This window comes from Papio anubis, chromosome 10 (assembly GCF_008728515.1).
Source record: "Papio anubis isolate 15944 chromosome 10, Panubis1.0, whole genome shotgun sequence".
Taxonomy (NCBI): domain Eukaryota; kingdom Metazoa; phylum Chordata; class Mammalia; order Primates; family Cercopithecidae; genus Papio; species Papio anubis.
The window spans coordinates 33,016,014-33,038,231 of record NC_044985.1 but is presented as its reverse complement, the minus strand read 5'-3'; the positions used below and the strand labels follow the sequence as shown (position 1 = coordinate 33,038,231).

At 40.7% G+C, this 22,218-nt stretch overlaps 1 protein-coding gene across 4 annotated transcripts in view; it reads right to left on the bottom strand.

Moving 5' to 3' along the window:
• Nucleotides 1–22,218, bottom strand: part of LYPD6B (LY6/PLAUR domain containing 6B) — a 181,577-nt gene that overhangs the window by 79,320 nt on the left and 80,039 nt on the right. For 2 of the 4 annotated variants that reach the window (XM_031651223.1, XM_021923588.2), the window contains exon 1: nucleotides 6,490–10,253. The exons of the other annotated variants lie outside the window; for them this stretch is intronic. The gene's annotated coding sequence lies outside the window, so the exon portion shown is untranslated. Of the gene's footprint in view, nucleotides 1–6,489; nucleotides 10,254–22,218 lie in introns of those variants that run through there. 4 annotated transcript variants of the gene reach the window in all.

Here is a 22,218-nt window from a genome sequence, read left to right as displayed (position 1 = left end):
ATTGGTAAATTTTGAAATGCCTACATGTTTTTGAAATAGAGACATATATATATTTCAGAGATACATATTTTCTTAAACATAGATAAGCCAGATGTGCCCTTAAATGAACCCTCTGCAATCTCTCTGAAGCCCCTGTGGGTCCCTTACTTGCAAATGGGAAACCACTGGAGTATCTTAAAAATAAAATAATAGCAGCCTGAGCTTTGGAACACACTTAAATGGATCCACTCATGGCTTTGATATATACACTAACTGCATGATCTTAACAATTTAATTAACCTCACTCATCCAGTTCCCCCTCTTTGACTCACAGGATTACTATAAGAGTTCAAAGAAAAAAAAAATACCTAAAATCCTTTACACAATGCCTAGAAAACAGCAGATGCTCAATAAATATCTGCTGCCTTCACTCTCTCCTTAGACTGCCTTGGCATTCAGAACACAACTTCTCACTGCCTTTCTTTACTAAGTTATTATCCAACTTAAAAGGAAATGCATCCATCCAAAACATTTAAATGAAGAATTATTGTTGCTGGATCAAAGGATTTTTAATTTTCCTCTCTGTCCTCTTTCTCTATCTTGGCCCATATATACACAGCAAAAATCAATCAATCTTCTTTCCTTCAGCAACCACATCTTTGTACTCCTTAGCACTGTTCCCTCTTCACAGAATAAGCTGCCTAAAAACATTTTTTAACTAGGCCAATATTCATTAGCTTACTTCCACCAGTATTCACATTTTTTTTCACAAAATAATTATTTTCTCACAAAGCTTATAAATCAGCAAGGACAAACGCCTCTGCGGAATTTGGAGGAACCATACCCTTCTAAACTGACGGCAGCACCCTCACAATTTGTTTTCTATTGGATGTTTTTCCTTAATTCACACACTTCACTTAATGCTTCAGCACAGAAAAATCTTTCAGCAGAATATCTATTAGATACTTGCAATCACGAAAATAAAATCCAGTGGCATACAATAAGATGCCTCGTGACCCACTGCCATCTGCGAGTGAGACGTTGTACCAGTGAATCTGCTAAGAAGCTAATGAAGACTCGGAATCTCTGGATGCTAGAGTTGGCCTCTGGCTGTCAGGTTCTACCAAAAGCCACGGTAATTCTTTCATTTAGTCCAGGACACTGGTAGCTTATGAAATATTGAAAATAACGTTTCCTATGAAACTCACTGTTTCATCAGATAAATACTTTCAGGCACTTGGCACCAAGGGGATAAAAATGCAACTTCCGAAGTAATGCTCTGTTTAGACTTATATGCATATGAAACTGTGGAACTAATATATTTTTCTTTTTGCTTTGGTTGCCAGAATGTTCTGAATAAGATATAAATCTTAATAACTCATTCATTCTTCTACGTAGTCAATAAACATACACGGAGCCCCTATTACCTGTCAGCCACCATGCAAACTGCTGGTAATTTTAAGCTCAAGGACACAGTGTCAGCCCATCAGAAAGCCATGGAAAGATATGAATTAGCAGGTAGCGATGACTATGATTAGACATTCATGGGATACTCTGGGAACACAAAGAAAGGGTACGACTCCCAGCCTGGGGTGGGGAGGGATGGCAGGGAGAATCAAGGAAAATATCCCCTTAATGTAACATAAGATATCAGCTCTGGTTCTTAGTAAATTATCTCTCATTTGATTTATGAGGTTTCTTAATTCTTTCTTTAAAAATGTTTTAAGCCTCTAGAAATAGTTTGGAAAAAAACGGCACTTTTGTTTTTTGAGACAGGGTCTCACTTTGTTATCCAGGCTGGAGTGCAGTGGCACGATCTTGGGTCACAGTTGCCTCCACCTCCTGGGTTCAAGCGATTCTCCTGTCTCAGCCTCCTGAGTAGCTGGGATGACAGGCACCTGCCACCACCCCCAGCTAATTTTTGTATTTTTAGTAGAGATGGGGTTTCACCATGTTGGCCAGGCTGGTCTTGAACTCCTGACCTCAGGTGATCCACCCACCTTGGCCTTCCAAAGTGCTGGGATTACAAGCGTGAGTTACTGTGCCCAGCCAAAAATACCCATTTCTTTATTCATACATACACATATTTAAATATGCACACAAAGCTCATTAAACAATAGCCTTTTAACCTAAAGGAATTCTCAAAACTTAAAAAAAAAAAAGTTGACAATTGACATTACAAAGGGACCCTGGGAAAATCAGACACAACCACAAGTAATCTTTTTTTTTTTTTTTTTTTTTTGAGACAGAGTCTTGCTCTGTCACCCAGGCTGGAGAGCAGTGACGCAATCTTGGTTCACTACAACCTTCGTCTCCCGGGTTCAAGTGATTCTCCTGCCTCAGCCTCCCAAGTAGCTAGGATTACAGGCGTGCATCACCACACCCGACTAATTTTTGTATTTTTAGTAGAGATGGGGTTTCACCATATTGGCCAGGCTGGTCTTGAACTCCTGACCTCAAGTGATCCACCTGCCTCAGCCTCCCAAAGTGCTGGGATTCCAGGCATAAGCCACTACATCCGGCACTACAAGTAATCTTCAAAGATGGTTCCTGTAAATATTTCCCATGATTCTAAAATAACTTTGGTTTTTAAATATTATTTTATGAATATAGTATGTTCTTAACCTTGCATGCCTCGCTACTCTTTATTCCAGCACACCAATTCCAAAGATCTTGATCAAGTAGCCCTGGGCTGGTAGACAGTGATTGACAACCCACATTGACTACGTGGTCTCAGGACGGATCTTGGCTTGCTTCCAAATTTGGCTAATGCAAAGCTCTTGCATTCCACTGCCTCCTCTTATACCAACTTTTCCCTCTGCCACATCATATACTGTGAGAGAATGGGGTTGTTGGCATAGCTTCAAGTTATATCATTGATTCAAATCTATCCTAAGCAAACCTACTTTTATTTCAGATGAATATTCTCTAGTGATCTGAATTGCAGGGGCAGTAAAACAACTCTACATTTATGTAAGCATTCCCATCCCCCAAGGAATAGTTTTCCAGGCGTACAGATACCTTAGAAGCGATAAAGAGTTTAGTAGGCTAGAGTCTTTTTTGTGGCTTTCTAAAGAATCAGAATTCCATGTAATTGAAATATAATGAATTTGGTGCTTAACAACAACAACAACTGCCTTAATAAAGTACAATCTAGGCATAATTCTCATTTAATAGCAGCCACCTCATAAAACTACGGTTAAAATGAGAATAGCCAACTTGTAAATCAGAAGCAGCCAAGGTAGTAAGATGTGACTGCAGAGAAGAGTGCAGGGAGAAGCTAACTCCATCCCATTAAGCCTTCTGCCCGATCCTTCTCCAGCTCAAGTACACAGGGCTCTCTCTCTCTCCTTTCTTCAGGTCTCTGCTCAATGTTCCCTTCTCGGAACCACACTTCATAAAATAATACCTAAAGCATTCCCCAGCCCCCTTCCCTGCTGGCTTGCTTTGCTTACTCTTCCTTCCTTCTTCCTTCCCTTCCTTCCTTCATTTATTTGTTTTTGCAGAGCACTTGCCACCACTAGAAACATATTGCTTGCTGGTCTTTCCTCTCCCCTCAATATAACATATCCCCAGAGAACAGGAACCATGGTTTATTCACTACTGTATCTACAGCATCTAGCACCAAGTAGGCATTCAATACATATTTGCTACATGGATTTTCTTTATTTCACTCTTTTAGCTCACACACATTCTCTCTGTGCATCTCCGTACTGACACCGAAGCACACTGAATGAAGGTAGAAAGAACATTCTCTAACCTTCTCTTCTCCCTGATTCTAGCAAAGGAAAGGACTCTACAAAAAGTCAAAGCCAATTGAAGCAAGTGCCCCAAGAAGTTCTGCTAATCTTGCAGTAATACATCTAGGATTATACCTTACAGACTGACATGTGAATGCATTTTGACTTAGTGGTTCTGATACTCTTGAAATATGCCCAACTCTGCCTGGTTCCCAAAACTATTCTCTAAGATATTCCCAAAGGGAGGAGAAATCAATAGCAATGCCTAGTTATGATCTTGAAGTGAAGCAGATTTACGCTGGCTACCCTACACCCTTTCCAGCACCTAAAGTCAAAAGACAGGGAGGAAGGAAAGGTACTAAGACCCACTAATTATCAATGAAACTATACTAATGAATATAGTGTTTTATTGATAACCACTGGGTCTTAGTACCTTTCCTGGATCTTAGTACCTCATTAAACTGACCACAGAGCCTTAGTACCTTTCCTGGGTCTTAGTACCTCATTAAACCGACCACAGAGCCCCAGTTTCCCAAGATTACTTTGCAGTTTAGAATTGCGCTAGCCAACGACATTCAATTTCCTGAATATGAGTCTGTGGGCCCTTTAAATCTTAAGTCTGGCTAAAGAGGAAGCAACCCAGAGGTACACAGAAATGAGAGGCTGTGGGCCACATAATTCACTGGAGATCTAGAACCTAGTAAAAACAAAACTCTGAAATATGATTAAATAAGCGCTACAGTTCCTGATCCATAATTGTTCTTGGTCTGTTGCTACAATGAAATGCACCATAGAAAAAATTTTTAAAATAAGTAAATAAATAATAGCATCAGTTCCCAGAAGCTGAGGGCTTTGGATAGACTTTGAGACATTCTAAGTCTCAGTATTCTGTGTTGGTGCTTGCTACCAAAGTGTTCTACTAAACTGCCTGCCAAGCAGCAATGAAGCAGAGTCCTAGCAATTCATTCAACAAGCTACCAAGAGTGGAAGGCTAATTTAATGGGGCAGGGCCAAGCACAGTTAACAAACTGCACATCTGTAAAATGGAAATAGGTTGTCCCCAGTCTTCAGCAGTAAGACTCCTTGCTAAGTAGCTCTAAAAAGGCTTCAAAGCCTTTCTCCTTCTCGGTGTGTAGCTGCCAATGAGTTCATTTCACTTCCATCTGTGGAAAAGGAGAGGGAGCCAGAATGTGGGGCTTTGGCCCCACACCCACTAGAGTTGCCAGGGATTGAGAAATTGAGCTGCATCTAACCCCTTTCCTGGAGAAAGGATCTAAGCAATCATGTTCCACTTGTCAGTAACCTATGTACCTTTCTATGTCCCTTTCCTTTTGCCCAAACCGAAACCAAATCATGGTACATGAAAGGTGAGTCCATTTCCACATGAACCCTTTGTAAATCTGTCCCAGGCTCCCTGGGTTCCATCTAGAATGCTGCTTCTGTTTGCTGCACACAGGCAATCTGGCATGGCCCTGGAAAATTTACATTTTCAACACCTCAAAAAAATAAACTTCATTCTAGGCACGGCTCTTCTTTAAGCATGCAGTGAAATAAATTCTGTCTGCCCTATTTCATTTAATTCTATGCAACCAGCCCTGACTTGCCTATGATTGTTTCTTTTAAAAAAGGGAGTATGACAGTATAAAAAGGGACCCAGGATGCATGGCTTTGCTCAGCTCCATACTGGGTTAACTTTGGCATGTCTCTTCCCCTCTCCCGGTCTCAGTTTCTCCATAAATAAAGCACAAATGACAAGACTAAAATGATCACCTGAGAGTGCTGTCTAAGATTCTGTGGTTCTGTGGATTTTTCTGAGATGTTTCTCTCTTTGAAAGAAGTATTTTCATCATCAATTCTTTCTAGCCTCTCATTCTGTTTTAGCTCCCAAAGACTTTGCTGGTCAGATGTCCTTCGCTTTATGTTAGGAAATTTTCATTGTGACTCTTCAAGTCAGTCACACAAGAGACTGACTTAAGATCCAGGAAGGGATCTGACAACTTTCTCATCCTTTGATCATTAAACTTAGGGAGGAGAGAAGTGGTGCTAACCAACCATATAGGCCCACATATATATTTCTTTTGGGATTCTGAAGATGGGCCCTTTCTAACTCTGGACTTACAAATAAATTATTGTGCAGAAGGCTTGCAGCTCTAAAGTAATTAGTGGCCTATATCACCTTCCCAAGACAATTCTCTCTTTCCTCTTTCCCTCTTCTTTTTCTTTCTCATATTTGCTCATTCTTTCTCTCTTTCTTTCCTTTCTTTCCTTCCCTCTTTCTTATCCTTTGTCTTTTTACTCAGTCCTGCCAGTACAACTAAGGAGGTTATTTAGACCTATTGGCGATCCATAGGAAAATAAAATAATCAAAAAATTGCAGCTTATCTTCAGTGAACAGAACCACAAGATTAGGACTCAAAGCCATCTGAAGCACTTTCATGTTGGCAACATTAAGAAACCTATAACATAAAAGCATACAAGATGAAATGAATCCACAATCGCAAATTAAGATCAGCAGCTACCTTTACGTCAAAACATTCTGAGACACAGCTTTGTGTCAAAAGTTCTTTCATAAAAAGTCAATATGATTAGGGGAAGATACTGAAACCACATTATTTAACCAATGAACAAGCAGTGTAATCCCTGAGATTAATGAAACTCCAGATCACAAATGTTTAATATATTTTTGCTAAGCATGAGTAGGTCATGTGGTGAGGATTTATGGTTAAATAAAAGTATCTTCTCTACATCCACTTGTGAACATAATACTCACAACATCCATGTGATTAACAAGAGCAGCCTAGTCCAGGAGGGTTGCCAACAGCAGGCAGAAGTGTGGCATATCTAAACAAATGAACATGAAAAGGTATCATTATGACTGATATTGTAGACATTTGGGATAAAGGGATTTTAAGTAAGTAGGGGGTTTTAGGCTGGGGACACATTGTAAAGAGGTCCTGAGGCTCAATAACCTTTCCTAACCACAAATCAGGTACAAGAAAGACCCAGATTTTGTACACTGTCCTCTTGTCCTTGGGTAGAAATATTTGGCAGGACACAGATGGAGTGGATACACATTTTCAGTGTCTGCAGGAATTAGGAAGGGGAATGCAGTCAATACTCCTTTCCCCAGTCACAGAAAATCACTTAATCTAGCTCTGTTGTAAGTTAGTGGGACAAGGCCTGATACCCTCTGTAATATGCAGAAGCTTTTGGTTTTGAACATGCATCTTCAACTTTACCACCAGGTATAAAACAGAACTTGTCAGGTACCTAAGATAAATAACCAGCTTCTGCCCCTCCTGGATTAATTACTCCATGGATGTGTGCCTAAATAAAGACTCATTATGATATGGCTATAGGACCCAAGCCAAACCACTCTGTCCAAATTAAACTAGTGACTTCTCTTCTCCTCCCCTTCAAAAGGCATTTAAAGAATTTTTTCCCCTAGAATAATAAAAATGTCATACATCTGGAAATTTGCCATTTTGAGAGCAAAGGCTGGGGGACACATCAGGTGATTGGCACAAACTGTCCTCAGCAACAGCCTCACGGGGGAACAAATCTTCCCTCTGTGTCCTGACCAATCCAAGGCTCAGAAAATCAGACTTAAGAGTTGGAGGGAGAAAAGCTGCCATTTGGAGTTGTGGTCCAGTTGGCCTCTCAGGGGCCTACAGGAAAGAGGGGGGTGTACCCACTTAATTGGAGCACAAAGCCTGCAGTACCCAGGCTCCTGGACCAAAGTTGAGGACCTGGGATGAAGAGGAAGCAGAAGTCCAGGCACCTGTGTGAATACCTCCTGTTTCTTCCTTCCCAGACACCACGGCCCCGTGTCTGGGAAGGAAGGTCCCAGGCTGACCTCCATGCAACAGCCAATACTTAGAGAGTTTCTATCTTGCACCAGGCATTGAATTAGAAATGCACAATACAAAGATGAGTTATACAGGCTCTCTCCTCTGCCTACAAAGCCCCATCAAGAAGTCTGCATAAAGTCCACCATAAGTCTCACCTACCTCATCATAGCACCAGCAGCTGGGGATGCTGCATACACCACAGGAAAAGCATTATAACTCTAAACAGCACTTAGAACTCCTCACCACTTCCTCCAAGGAGATACCCTTGGCTATTACACAACTGAGGCTGCATCCCATTGACTTAAAGATTATCTCCAGCTATAAACCAGGAGGAGGAAACCCACAAAGCTTATTAGTCACTTATACTTCAGCAGGAAGGAGTTCACTGCATCCGTCCCAAAGACGAGATTTTTCAGATAGAGAGTTTGAGGAGGGGTTCCCTAAAGAAGTATGGGTTGGGACACATATGCAGAGGGTAGCCAGGCCTGGCACTTGTCCAAAGTGTTTTGTGCCACACTCTCAAGAAACATCCTGCTTCCTATATTTTGTACATTCCCAAGCTTGTTGAAATCATTTATACCCTAAGCAACTTTACCCGCTAGAGCTCTTACATTTATTTGCTTTATTAGCATCTTAAAAGTCTATAGGAGATGACTTTTTCAAGAACCGTCCTAAACATATGGATTTTGGTCATTCTTACCTTGCATATCCCTGGCAGATAACCAGCAGAGGACCTTTTTGTGTTTAAAGGATGTGCCATATATGCTGAGTTTTAAAAAGCATGCAATCGACCCCCCATATCTCACATGCCCTTTGCTATTCACCCACTCAGCATTACATTTCAAGCAACCACGGATTACTCATCATTTTTCATCAGAAAAGAGATGAGGTTCCCCAGATAAAGTCTCCTTTTCTCTCATTTGTGAAGTTAGAGCAGATGGCCTACATAATTCTCATCAGATATTCTTACGGTTACAACCAAGGGGATCGGAACACTAGGCAAGATAAAAACTAGAGCAGTCTCTCAAAAGCAAAGAAAAAGCAGGTGATATGTTCTTTACTGGTATTTCTTATGCATCTGAGCAATGAACAGATACATAACCTTCTACAACGCATCCTGTTGCTATTTTGTTGATACAAAAGCTCTGTAATTTCCCTAAGAAATTTTGACTTGTTTTGTTAAGTTTATTTTTTGAGAGATAAAATTCAGGAAACGTTCACATTCAAAGGACCTGTTACCACTATTCATTGCGAAATGCTTAATGCCTTACACATTTCTTTCAATAGTCTCTATCCAGGTGAGACAAAAACACTATAAAGACTGCCTTGATTAACACCAAATAAAACCCAGTTCTATCTCCACCTTCCATCCTGTGAGACTCTCTCATCGAATTACGGTAACTGCTCAACAATAATGTGGAAAAGATGCAGTGCCAATGATTAGAACTAGGGCAAGGAAGCAGTTTTCATAAAGTATCCTTAAAGCCCATGATTTGGATCTATAATTTGAACCAAATAATCTGCTCTACTAATTAAAGACTGGCCTGTCAGGAGATTTAAAATGCTATTTGATGGAACATCCCTAAATGCCATATCCAGGTCTCTGTCAAACCATCTAGAAAATGCAATTCAATTCCAGTAAAGTTTATTACATGATAGATATGACTAGGTACAAAAGGAAATATTAAACTCAAGCTTGATTTTCAAGAAGCAAATGATGGCAACATCATATCCAAGAAGAAAAAAAACAAAAAGATTTTAGAAGCAATAGGTTATATTTTTCCTTTTAAGAAATCATGTAAGTAATATATGTTAGCTGAAAATATATCTTGTAAAGGAGTTGAATACCCAAATATGGGGCCCAATTTGTTTCTTTTTTTAAAAAAAATCATCATTTACCTATGCAGTACTATATTTTGAAGACATACCTCTGGCCAATGACCTCAAGGTGATCAGTCCAACAAAGAAGATCATTAGGTAGAATGTGAAATGGTGCTGGGTATTAGGGCACCATTGTACCCCACAAACCAAGAGTAGAGTACTTCCAGGTCTCATTTGACACTTAGGCCCAAGTTAGCTGTAACTGAAAGGAGACAAGGAACTGGGGGTATTCTATAAGAGATCCATTTTTCTGCTTCTAGCACATATTCTGCAAGGTCTTCCTGATACAATATAATGGGATCCTGGGTAATTATAACAATCTTATAATACATTTATGACCACCAAAAAATTAAAGACAATGTCCCAAGAAAGTACATAGATATACACATACATACATACATACATACAAGGAAGACGGGAGGAAAGGAAGGAAATATAAAATCAAAATAGTAAGTGGCAAGCATACACTAAGTCAGGGTTGCCCTGGGAGCAGGTGCTGCTAAGACCTCTGGAACCGGAGACTGAGCAATGGGACCCTCGCATGGTGGGGCAGCTGAACCTGAGACTTGGGCAATAAGTCAAGATCCTTAAAGGTTACGAACGCAGTCCCAGATCAGTCCTGATCCCAAATTCCAGGACACAAGAAATTTAAATCTTCTCTGGAGGAAAGTTCTCAGTTTGAGCCCTCAATATTACTAAATTGTACCAAATATAAGCTCACACAAATAATTTCTCAAAACACAAGAAAACAAAACAATGAAAATGAGAGTTGGCATAAATGATAAACAACAGAATTACACCCTCAATTACCAAATAACTAGTATTCTCAGACAAATAATATTACTATATAAAAATATTTCATATAATAAAATATGAAATATTAAAATGAACAAACAAAAAGAGACTTTAAGAAAATAACCAGAAAGATCTGCAAACTAGCCAAAGAGAATTACAAAACAACAACAGTATAAAATCATTAAAACTGAAAACTCAATGGACGGACTAAACCACAGATTTATATAGCTGAATAGAGAATTACTGACCTGACAAGGCTTATGAAAAAAAATAACCAGAATGCAGTACAGAGAGAAAGATAAAGAGATGGGAATTATTAAAAGGCTATTAAGAGGCATGAAGCACAGAAGAAGGTTGAACACAAGCCTAATGGACGTCCTAGAAGGAGAGAATAGAGAATGGAGGAGAGGCAATTTTGTGACACAATGGCCAGGGTTTTTCTAGAACTGGTGAAAGACACCAATCCAAGGATGCAGAAACACACTATATCCCAAGCAGAAGAAATCAAAAGTACAGTTGACCCTTGAACGACACAGGTTTGAACTGTGTGGATGCACTTATACATGGATTTTCTTCTGCCTCTGCCACCCTTGAGATGTAAGACTGACCCCTCCTCTTTCTTCTCCTCCTCAGCTGATTCAATGTAAAGATAAGGATGAGGACCTTTATCTGTATATTTCACTTAATCAATGGTAAATATATTTTTTCTTCCTTATGATTTTCGTAATAGCTTTTTCTTTTCTCTGGCTTACTTTATTGTAAGAATACAACATATAATACATATACAAAATAAGTATGGATTGATTGTTTATTTTATTGGTAAGGCTTCTGGCCAACAGTAGGCTATTAAGCAGTTAAGTTTTAGGTGAGTCAGAAATTATACATGGATTTTCAACCATGCAGAGAGGTCAGCACCCCTAACCCCACCATTGTCCAAGAGTCAGCTATATTCCACATCTAGAGACATTGAAATGATACTACAGAATACCAAAAGCAACCACAATATTATGAAGGCAGCCAGAAAGAGGTCAGCAATTAGACTGACAGTTAATTTCTCAACAGCCACAACTGAAGTCAGAAGATAGTAGTTATCTTCTTTTCATTTTCACTTGCATTTGTTTAATTATGAAGAGTTTAAGCATCTCTTCTCAAGTTCAAGGGTCAGTTGTACTTATTTACCTATAAACTGACAGTAGTTATCTTCAAAGTGGTAGGAGAAAATAAGTCTTAACTAGAATACCCAATGAATAAATTTTTTAAGAATGAGAAATATATTTTCTGATAAACAAAAACAGAGAGAGTTTACTATCAACAAAACTTCACAAGAATTTCTAAAGACCTTACTTTAGCAAGGAGGAGGTAAGGAATGTCAAGGAGCAGAAAAGTTGGTATATAGGTAGGTAATTTTAAATGAGTATTTTTAAACTGTCTCTGTAAAACAAAAGATATCTACACTGTGGTGGTAAAAGAAGTCAGAACTAAAATATCGGACAACAATAGCATATAATTCAAGAGAGAGTGATTGGAGTTAAAGTACTCTAAGATGTCTGAGTTGTTTGGAAATGGGGTTAGGATAGCAACCTTATTCACAGTGGGAGAAAGTGGTATCACAGCCCTAATCTGCCAAGACCTCCAGCCAGGACTTCCTCACCACTTTCCCTCCTAACCTAATCCATCCCAGCCAAGCCTGCCCTCCACACTTGTGATGGGGAAGAGGTTGACTGGTTTCCAGACAGAATTAAACTCTCCAGAGGAATCCCATGGCCCCTGGAGGCAGGGTGGCTTCCCTGGGTGGAAGAGGGGCTTAGAGCAAAGAAAATCCTCCAGGAGGAGGGAAGAGTGTTTTGGCAGCTTAAACTTTCAGCTGTGTCTAGAGAGTAATCTACTTATCCTAACTTGCAGGGCAGGTGTGGCTTTGTTTGTGAAGGGCTTTGTCCGGGCTAGGTGTTGTTTGACTTTGGCAAACAGGCTTGGATATTAGTGATTTGTGAAGTTACAGCACTGACTGGGAGGTAAGATGTGTTTGAGTTCCTGGGTTTTACCAATCCAGAGGATTAGGATGGCGGAAATGAGGCAACACGAAGTTTCTGTTTCACTGGGAGAACCCAATTTCCTCCTGGAATTTTTCTGCTAGACACAGTCTGACCACATCGACCTACATGAACTTTCTTCTTAGAAAATAATAAATCACAGAAAGACCATCCTTCAAAGGCTTCTTTGTAACCTGGTTGCTGAGCCTGGGTCTACCTAAAGGTTGGGCTCTAAGAAAATGACCTACAGAAGCTTCTTGTGGCCACTTCTTCATCATGTTCCCTGACAAGTTGGACAGTGGGGCTGGTACAGGGAGCAGGAGGTGGGAAAAGAGTTGGGGAAGAGCAACACTGCAATTGGAACCCTAACTTGTGGAATTCAGGCTCCTTTTTATGTAATCCTAAAGCAAGCAAGTAGAAAGGTCAGTTGGCCGGGGAGAAAATGTGTAACACATTTAAGTGCCACTTCCAAATTATTTATGAACTATCTAATATTTTCATGGGGCTCTATTTCTGATGAACTCCATTAGAGGAATTAGTGAAGTGGCAATAACAGCTAATAGTTGCCCGGCTAATGCAATTTCAGAACTGTTAGAAGTGATGCTATGCTTGTGGGTTGCTAAGGACAACCCTAGTTAAGAATGCTGAGCTACTCCAACATGCACACTTAACATCATGGGTTTCAGAACCCCTGCCAAAAAAACAGACCATGCACTTACCACCAAACACACCATTACCTGGGTTTCCCACATGCACATAATTGCCCTGAGCATTGATAACAATTATCTGCTATATGCAAAGAGGAGACAATGTTCTCTGCCCAGCGGAAAAACTGTCATTGATAATTACAAGGTAGCTGGTCTCAGCCCCCAAAAGGACTATATATTGGCATCCTCCAAGAAATGTTGTATTCATAAGCCATATTCTTGGAGGGGTTAGTGCAGTGAGGAATTAAAAGGACAAGACATTCTTTAATATTTTCAACAAAGGGAATTAGTACTTCAGAAAAATTAGTGAGTAAATATTTATGAGAGTTCAGTATGCTGTTTGGTTATGGTAAAAACAGGAAGAATGGCCCTTGGATTCCATAGGAGTGGGTCCTTAACTAGAAAAGCATACAGCAAAGGAGCCCGTGGTGCCTTCTTGGATAACATCAGGTGAGTATTACATTTCCTAAATATGTGCTACTAAATCATCCAAAACTTCATGAATTCTTGGGGTGAAGAATTGTGGTTTTTTACAGCATTTATTATTTATTTATTTATTTATTTATTTATTTATTTATTTATTTATTTAGAGATGTGGTCTGTCTCTGTCAGCCAGGCTGGAGTGCAGTGGCGCAATCTCAGCTCACTGCAACCTCTGCCTCCCGGGTTCAAGCAATTCTCCTGCCTCAGCCTCCAGAATGAGTAGCTGGGAGTGCGTGCCACCACGCCCAGTTAATTTTTGTATTTTTAGTAGAGACAGGGTTTCACCATGTTGGCCAGGATGTTCTCGATCTCTTGACCTTGTGATCTGCCTGCCTCAGCCTCCCAAAGTGCTGGGATTACAGGTATGTACAGCATTTTTAAATAGTTCTTTTCTTCCTCCCTCCCTTCTCTTTTCTTCCCTTTTCTCACGAGGAGGACATAAAGGCCAAGATTACCAGTTTAATGCCCTTTCCTCCACATAGTAATTGTCCACCTTTAGTCATGTACATATCTTTTTTTAAAGATCTTCTCTTGAAGTCTCATAATGTTAACTCTAATTATCATTATTAGGGTGTTACTTAGAAAACAACCAACATAAACTCAGGTCCAAAATCCTTAGACATACTACCCTTCATCTACCCACACCACAGAACATGCATAAATAAAGACAACCCAAACCATAAAGCCAATAGCATTCAAGTTAAAAGCATTAATTTAACATGCTGGATGATGTTCTGCTGAAACCACACTGCTGCCCAAATGAGGAGCTGTACAGTACTGATCACTGTGGCACGGATTCTCCGGAGCTCAGCAAGCATTTACTTCCTGTTCCATGTGATGACTGAAATCTCCTGCCACCTTCCCTTCTGGAACTACTGTGAAACCTTTCTTCATCAGCCTGCTGTATGGGCATTTGCTCTCTGAATGTAAACAGTGCTTTGGGATCAAATTAAATGTACCATGATTTTTTCTTAAGAACACTCCACACTGAAAGTGGTCCTGCTTGACACTAATTTGAACACAAACCTAACATAGGTGCAGGCACTGAAACCATGTCACAGTACTCAGCTATAAGGTAGTCCTCCAAATGATCCAGAAAATGCCTATCTTAAATTCTTGTTGCCATCCAAATAAAAGCGACATGTGAAAATGTGTATAGAGGACTCACAAATCCCCGAAGTCCATAAATGTTCAGAGGCCCTCAGCCCCCAAAGTGAGCAACTGCCCTGTGGAATGCTGCCTGGTGACGTGGTTACACAGACAAGCTGCCCTGAGTATGTACTGAAATGAGAAACGTGCTCTCACTCATAGGTGGGAGTTGAACAATGAGAACACTTGGACACAGGGTGGGGAACATCACACACCAGGGCCTGTGGGAGGGTTGGTGGGGGGAGGGATAGCATTAGGAGATAGACCTAATGTAAATGACGAGTTAATGGGCGCAGCACACCAACATGGCACATGTATACATATATAACAAACCTCCACGTTGTTCACATGTACCCTAGAACTTAAAGTATTAAAAAAAAGGCCGGGCGCGGTGGCTCAAGCCTGTAATCCCAGCACTTCGGGAGGCCGAGACGCGCGGATCACGAGGTCAGCAGATCGAGAAAGATGCAGGGGTTAAATTCCTGTCTTTCCTGAGGTGAAACCTACGTCTCTAAAAACTAGCGGGCGAGGTGTGAAGAGGAGAAGGCGCCTATGAAGGTCAGCTTCGGGAGGGAGGCTGAGGCAGGAGAATGCGTAGCGGGAACCAGGGCGGAGCTTACAGTGAGCTGAGATCAGCCCTGCACTCAGCCTGAAGCACGACAGGCGAGACTCGTCTCAAAAAAGTAAAGAAGAAAAAATAATAGACGTTTTTCAAAAAGAAAAAAGAAATAAAGGCTCTTTCACTCAAAACCGACTGGAGTTCTGGAGCTAAGACAGGGGCACCAGAGACCTTCTCTCTAAAGAAATAGAAATCTGAGAGCTAAGGGGCAAGATGACTAGAAACATGGCCACAGAACCAGCACGGCATCCACAGACTTGTGACACGAACTTGGCAGTGCTGAGTGCTTTTTCGGGAGCCCCCAGCTCTCCCACTGTGACGCAGTTTTCATGATAAATGGGTCACTGGCAAAGGCCTTTCTGGGCTACTTGGTCAGAGGTGTGAAACACAAACCATGCTTGAGATTCCACTAAATGGGTCCCCAGTGCTGCTACTGAAACAAACCTCCACAATTATGGTGATAGTTTGTTTTGGTCTGTTTCTTTCTCGTTGGGGGTTTTTCCATTTGCCCCTTCACCTCCACCAGCACTGAATCCATTATTGGCCCTGCTCTGTGTTCCAGGAGGGTGACTCCTGAAGGCAGCACCACCCAGGGTCCCGTGCCAGGTGACTTTTGGTTGGGTCCTGCCAGTGGGAGGCACTAGCATGAGACTGGAGGGAGAGAGGAATGGGAGGTTGGCCTCAAATTCTCTCCCACTGCTCAGGTGCTTCACTGCAGCATCTCTGGTGAAAGCTCTGTCCTCCTACAGCCCCGGCGCCAGCAGGTCCTACTTCTCCGTGGCTGCAGCTCTAAGTGTTCATGCAACATTACTTCCTTCCACCACCCCTTCAGCCCAGGGCTGGCCACAAGCCCTCAGGAAACACTATACCCCTCTCTCATCCCTTCAGCCCAGAGCTGGACGTGACTTTCCGCTGTTGGAGTCCCTTGTTTGCTCTTTAACCCTGCACACACTTCTGTGAGTATAGCCCTTCAGGACGTCCTCTTCATTTGAACCAATGGGGTGAATTCTGTGTTCTGCTGGGACTGCTACAGTCATCAGATTTGGTCAGTCAAATCAGCACTATGTGAACTCCTGAATCCAGATTAGAGTTTTGAAAATTAACCACATAAAAAAGTAGAAAAAGCACTCACCATCTCTCAGGGAAGCAAACCCATGAAGATAATTGCATAAACAACAAAAGTGAACTTGGACCCTCTAAATCCACTCTTGAAAAAATTTAGCTTCAGAAAACAATACCTTAGGAAATAAAAAAGCTATCTTCATGAAGAAAACTAGTATCATGTCATCTACAGCAGAGGAAATTTTAGAAACAAACTATATGTCCAACAGGATGGGAATTGTTTAATTATGACATATCAACTTAATGGACTATGATGCCATCTTGAAATATTATTAAGACTTTGATGGGCGGGGTGGCTCATACCTGTAATTGCAGCACTTTGGGAGGCTGAAGCAGGTGGATCACTTGAGGTTAGGTGTTTGAGACCAGCCTGGCTAACATGGTGAAACCCTGACTCTACTAAAAATACAAAAATTACCCAGGTATGGTGGCACGCACCCGTAGTCCCAGTTACTTGGGAAGCTGAGGCAGGAGGAACACCTGATCTCAGGAGGTAGAGGTTGCAAGGAGCCGAGATCACATCACCACCCACTTCAGCTTGTGTGACAGAGCAAGACCCAGTCTCAAAAAAAAAAAAAAAAAAAAGGCTTTGTAGCATAGTAGCAAAAAATGTCTATACTAACAATGATGAGTAGGACAGATATTTGGACATGCATCAGAATTTTATTTATGTAAAAATATATATGCATGTCCCTAAAAGTTAGATGACATTTCACAAAACTAAATCCTATGTTGGAGAACTCAAAATTCTAAGTACTATACATTTGTTTTCTAAAATATCCTTAAAAATGAAACAAAAGAAATAAAACAAAGGACATGATATTCAGAGACCTCATGGCTATAGCTTGTGACAGCAGAGGTGCATTCTGGGAGCTCAGGGCTCCCCAAGACTATATACCCTGCCTTCCAATCAATAAGCAGCCTTAAGCAGAACATTTAACTTCAGTCTCCATTCCTTTTCTCTGCAGTAGGATGACTACTGACCCACTCACAATAATGTGCATTTAATAAAGCTAACTGGACTGCAAGATATTTTTTTTGCTTTCATCCATATGCCCCACTATAACTACTGTCTATATATGCTGGCTCTAGCTGGGAACATTTAAAATGAAAGCATTTCCTTAGACAATTTGTTGTTGTGCAGTGCTTGTGAGCTCTGTTTCAGAGATTGCACACTTTCATTAGGAAGTGGTAGGATGAACATCGCCATTTGGGGGCCTTCATTGGAGCTTTTAAAATATGTTTCACACTCCTCCTTAAAGAGATCCTATCTAGCAGAGTGATAACAGATTGATGGCCATGACCTTCTTCACATTCTTCTAACTCCTTTAAAATGAAATCAAAGCTCTTGCTGCTGGTGCCTACGGGCCCAGCGCCAAGGCAATGTAATGAAGGCTACATATCATCCCTCACCCTCAAGACCGTCAACTGAGTTCATCGTTAATGTGTTCACGCCACCAAGGTACATGTCAACAGACAGGAAAATCCAAGAGAAATGTACTTTCCCCATTCCCAAGGCCTATTTTCTTAAACAGTGGTTGTCAGAAAGACAATGTCTTCGTGTGGAAGACAAATATGATATCATATTGACATTACAACAAAATAGTTTTACAGACATAAAGCTTCTTATGCTTTAAACTGATGGTTTGATATCTTCCTAAATTGTACATTTTAGCAGAGTTTTTTTAAACTAAAACATTTATTGGTCTAAAATACATATTAACTTGAAATATTGCTATTCCCATTTCATAGCCAAGTGATAATAATTTTCTTTAATTACACATTAACTCCAATGTGTTACTTGGATAGGCAGTTATTGTTTTAACAGGGTCAAGATTAATGGGCAGGTGTTCCGCGATAATCTGAATGAAAAGAAATAGAGGAATTATACATGATTCATTTTCTTACTTCTCTGAGCTGAATAATATTAATAACACTGCCACTTTACATTTATAAAGCACTTTTCAGTTTCAGAGTATTTTTGTATCTGGGATTACAGTTTCCTGCATTTTTTACCTTTGACAGATCCTTCCAGATAATACACAACTCTACCGCTTTTCAACTTGCTGACACCCAAACATTGCGTTTGTGTGTTTATAACAATGGAATACAGTGAGAGGCAGCAGATTAACCACAGCCTTTAGAAACAGACAGACCTGGGTTCAAATCTCAGCCCAATCATTCACTACATGACCTTGAATAAATTACTCTGAGCATCAGTTTTGTCATAGTTAAAATGGGGTCAGTGGAAGAGCTAAATAAGATATCACTTACGCAAAAGGTCTGAGACATATCTGGCACATAGCAAGAACTCAAGAAATAAAGTAGTTATTGCTGTTATTAGCAGCTATTTCTACTCTGTCTTAAACATTTTCTTGCCTCCTTTTTTTTTTTTTTTTTTTTTTTTTTCTGCCGCAGTCTCGCTCTGTCACCCAGGCTGGAGTGCACTGGCTGGATCTCAGCTCACTGCAAGCTCCGCCTCCCAGGTTTACGCCATTCTCCTGCCTCAGCCTCCCAAGTAGCTGGGACTACAGGTGCCCGCCACCTCACCCGGCTAGATTTTTGTATTTTTTAGTAGAGACAGGGTTTCACCGTGTTAGCCAGGATGGTCTTGATCTCCTGACCTTGTGATCTGCCCGTCTCGGCCTCCCAAAGTGCTGGGATTACAGGCTTGAGCCACCACGCCCGGCCTCTTGCCTCCCTCTTATTTGTTTTCTTCAAAATATTTGGATTCAGAGACAGATGGAGGATGCGGAAAATCAAGAAATATTAATATTAGTACCAAAAAGTGTACCAGAAGGAACTGCATCAGGGCAATCTCAGGTGTCCTCTGCCCTGAGGGCCTTACTCGAGCAAACAGTCTGCAAAAACTCATCCATTTTCTTTCTGCTTAACAGAATGTAAAGTTAACTGTGCTTTGTATAAATCCAGTATTTATTGGTTGGCATTCCCGTATTCTCAGTTTAAAAGTACATATCAAACCCAAGAAAACTTCTCAAATAAAAACTGCTCTCTGGTTACTGTGGTACCCAGCCTCGGTAGTGGTCCCCAGAGACTGCACCCGCTGGTAGTCACAGCTATGTAGCAGCCTCAGCCCCAGCACACACACTGAAGACTGGCTAGTCTCTTATGCAGCCAATAGAATTAGGTGGAAATGAAGATGTGGAACTTTGAGGCTGTCATAAAAGACACTGGAGTTTCTGCCTTGGTCTCTTGGATTACTTGCTCTGGGGAAAGCCAAGCACCACATCATGAGGACACTCAAACAGCTCTGTAAAGAGATCCACATGGAGAAGGACCAATTCGCTAACACCAACTGCCAGCTTAGAAATATATCCTCCGGCCTTCAGATGACTGCAGCCCTAGCCTAGATGTGACTACAACCTGGTGAGAGACCCTAACCCAGAACTGCCCAGCCAAGCCACTTCGGAATTCCTGAATTCACAGAAACCATGAAAGATAATAAATGATTATTGGTGCTTTAAAACAGTAAATTTTGGAGTACTTTGTTACATAATAATAGATGATTATTATAATAACGAGGATAATTTGGCAAGACTAAATTGGAACAACTTGACCCTTCACCATATAGCTACATAACCCAAAGAGCATGGACAAAAATGACAGATAAGCAACAAGGTCCTGCTATACAAAGGAAAGTGGCTTTAACATACATGCACATATATTAAGCATAGCCACTTCACATACTGACAAATCCCCAAAGTGCCACACTAATTTGAAAAGCCTTAAAAAAAAAAAAAAAAAAAGGAATGAGGTCAGGCACAGTAAATCACACCTGTAATCCCAGCAATTAGGGAGGCTGAGGCGGGCTGATCACTTGAGATCCAGAGTTTGAGACCAGCCTGGCCAACATAGCGGAACCCCACCTCTACTAAAAATATAAAAATTAGCCAGGCATGGTGGTGTTTGCCTGTAGCCCCACCTACTCAGGAGGCTGAGGTACGAGAATCGCTTGAACTCAGGAGGCAGAGGTTTCAGTGAGCCAAGATCGAACCACTTCACTCTTGCCTGGGCAACAGAGGGAGACTCAAAAAGTCTCAAAAAAAGAAAAAAAAAAAAAAGAGTAATAGCCTACCAACCAAAAAAAGTCCAGGACCAGACGGATTCACAGCTGAATTCTACCAGAGGTACAAAGAGGAGCTGGTACCATTCCTTCTGAAACTATTCCAATCAATAGAAGAAGAGGGAATCCTCCCTAACTCATTTTAAAAGGCCAGCATCATCCTGATACCAAAAAACAGAATTTTAGCCCAATATCACCAATGAACATCGATGCAAAAATCCTCAATAAAATACTGGCAAATCGAATCCAGCAGCACATCAAAAAGCTTATTCACCATGATAAAGTGGGATTCATCCCTGGGATGCAAGGCTGGTTCAATATATGCAAATCAACAAACATAATCCATCACATAAACAGAACCAAAGACAAAAACCACATGATTATCTGAATAGATGCAGAGAAGGCCTTTGACAAAATTTAACAGCCCTTCATGCTAAAAACTCTCAATAAATTCAGTATTCATGGGACGTATCTCAAAATAATAAGAGCTATTTATGCCAAACCCACAGCCAATATCATACTGAATGGGCAAAAACTGAAAGCATTCCCTTTGAAAACTGGCACAAGACAGGGATGCCCTCTCTCACCACTCCTATTCAACATAGTGTTGGAAGTTCTGGCCAGGACAATCAGGCAGGAGAAAGAAATAAAGGGTATTCAATTAGGAAAAGAGGAAGTCAAATTGTCCCTGTTTGCAGATGATATGATTGTATATTTAGAAAACCCCATCGTCTCAGCCCAAAATCTCCTTAAGCTGATAAGCAACTTCAGCAAAGTCTCAGGATACAAAATCAATGTGCAAAAATCAAAAGTATTCTTATACACCAATAACAGACAAACAGAGAGCCAAATCATGAGAGAATTCCCATTCACAATTGCTTCAAAGAGAATAAAATACCAAGGAATCCAACTTACAACGGATGTGAAGGACCTCTTCAAGGAGAACTACAAACCACTGCTCAATGAAATAAAAGAGGACACAAACAAATGGAAGAACATTCTATGCTCATGGATAGGAAGAATCGATATCATGAACATGGCCATACTGCCCAGGTAATTTATAGATTCAATGCCATCCCCATCAAGCTACCAATGACTTTTCTTCACAGAATTGGAAAAAACTACTTTAAAGTTCATATGGAACCAAAAAAGAGCCCTCATTGCCAAGACAATCCTAAGCCAAAAGAACAAAGCTGGAGGCATCACGCTACCTGACTTCAAACTATACTACAAGGCTATAGTAACCAAAACAGCATGGTACTGCTACAAAAACAGGGATATAGACCAATGGAACAGAACAGAGCCCTCAGAAATAATACCACACATCTATAACCATCTGATCTTTGACAAACCTGACAAAAACAAGAAATGGGGAAAGGATTCCCTATTTAATAAATAGTGCTGGGAAAACTGGCTAGCCATATGCAGAAAGCCGAAACTGGATCCCTTCCTTACACCTTACACAAAAATTAATTCAAGATGGATTAAAGACTTAAATGTTAGACCTAAAGCCATAAAAGCCCTAGAGGAAAACCTAGGCAATACCGTTCAGGACATAGGCATGGGCAAGGATTTCATGTCTAAAACACCAAAAGCAATGGCAACAAAAGCCAAAATTGACAAATGGGATCTAATTAAACTAAAGAGCTTCTGCACAGCAAAAGAAACTACCATCAGAGTGAACAGGCAGCCTACAGAATGGGAGAAAATTTCTGCAAGCTACTCATCTGACAAAGGGCTAATATCCAGAATCTACAAAGAACACAAATTTACAAGAA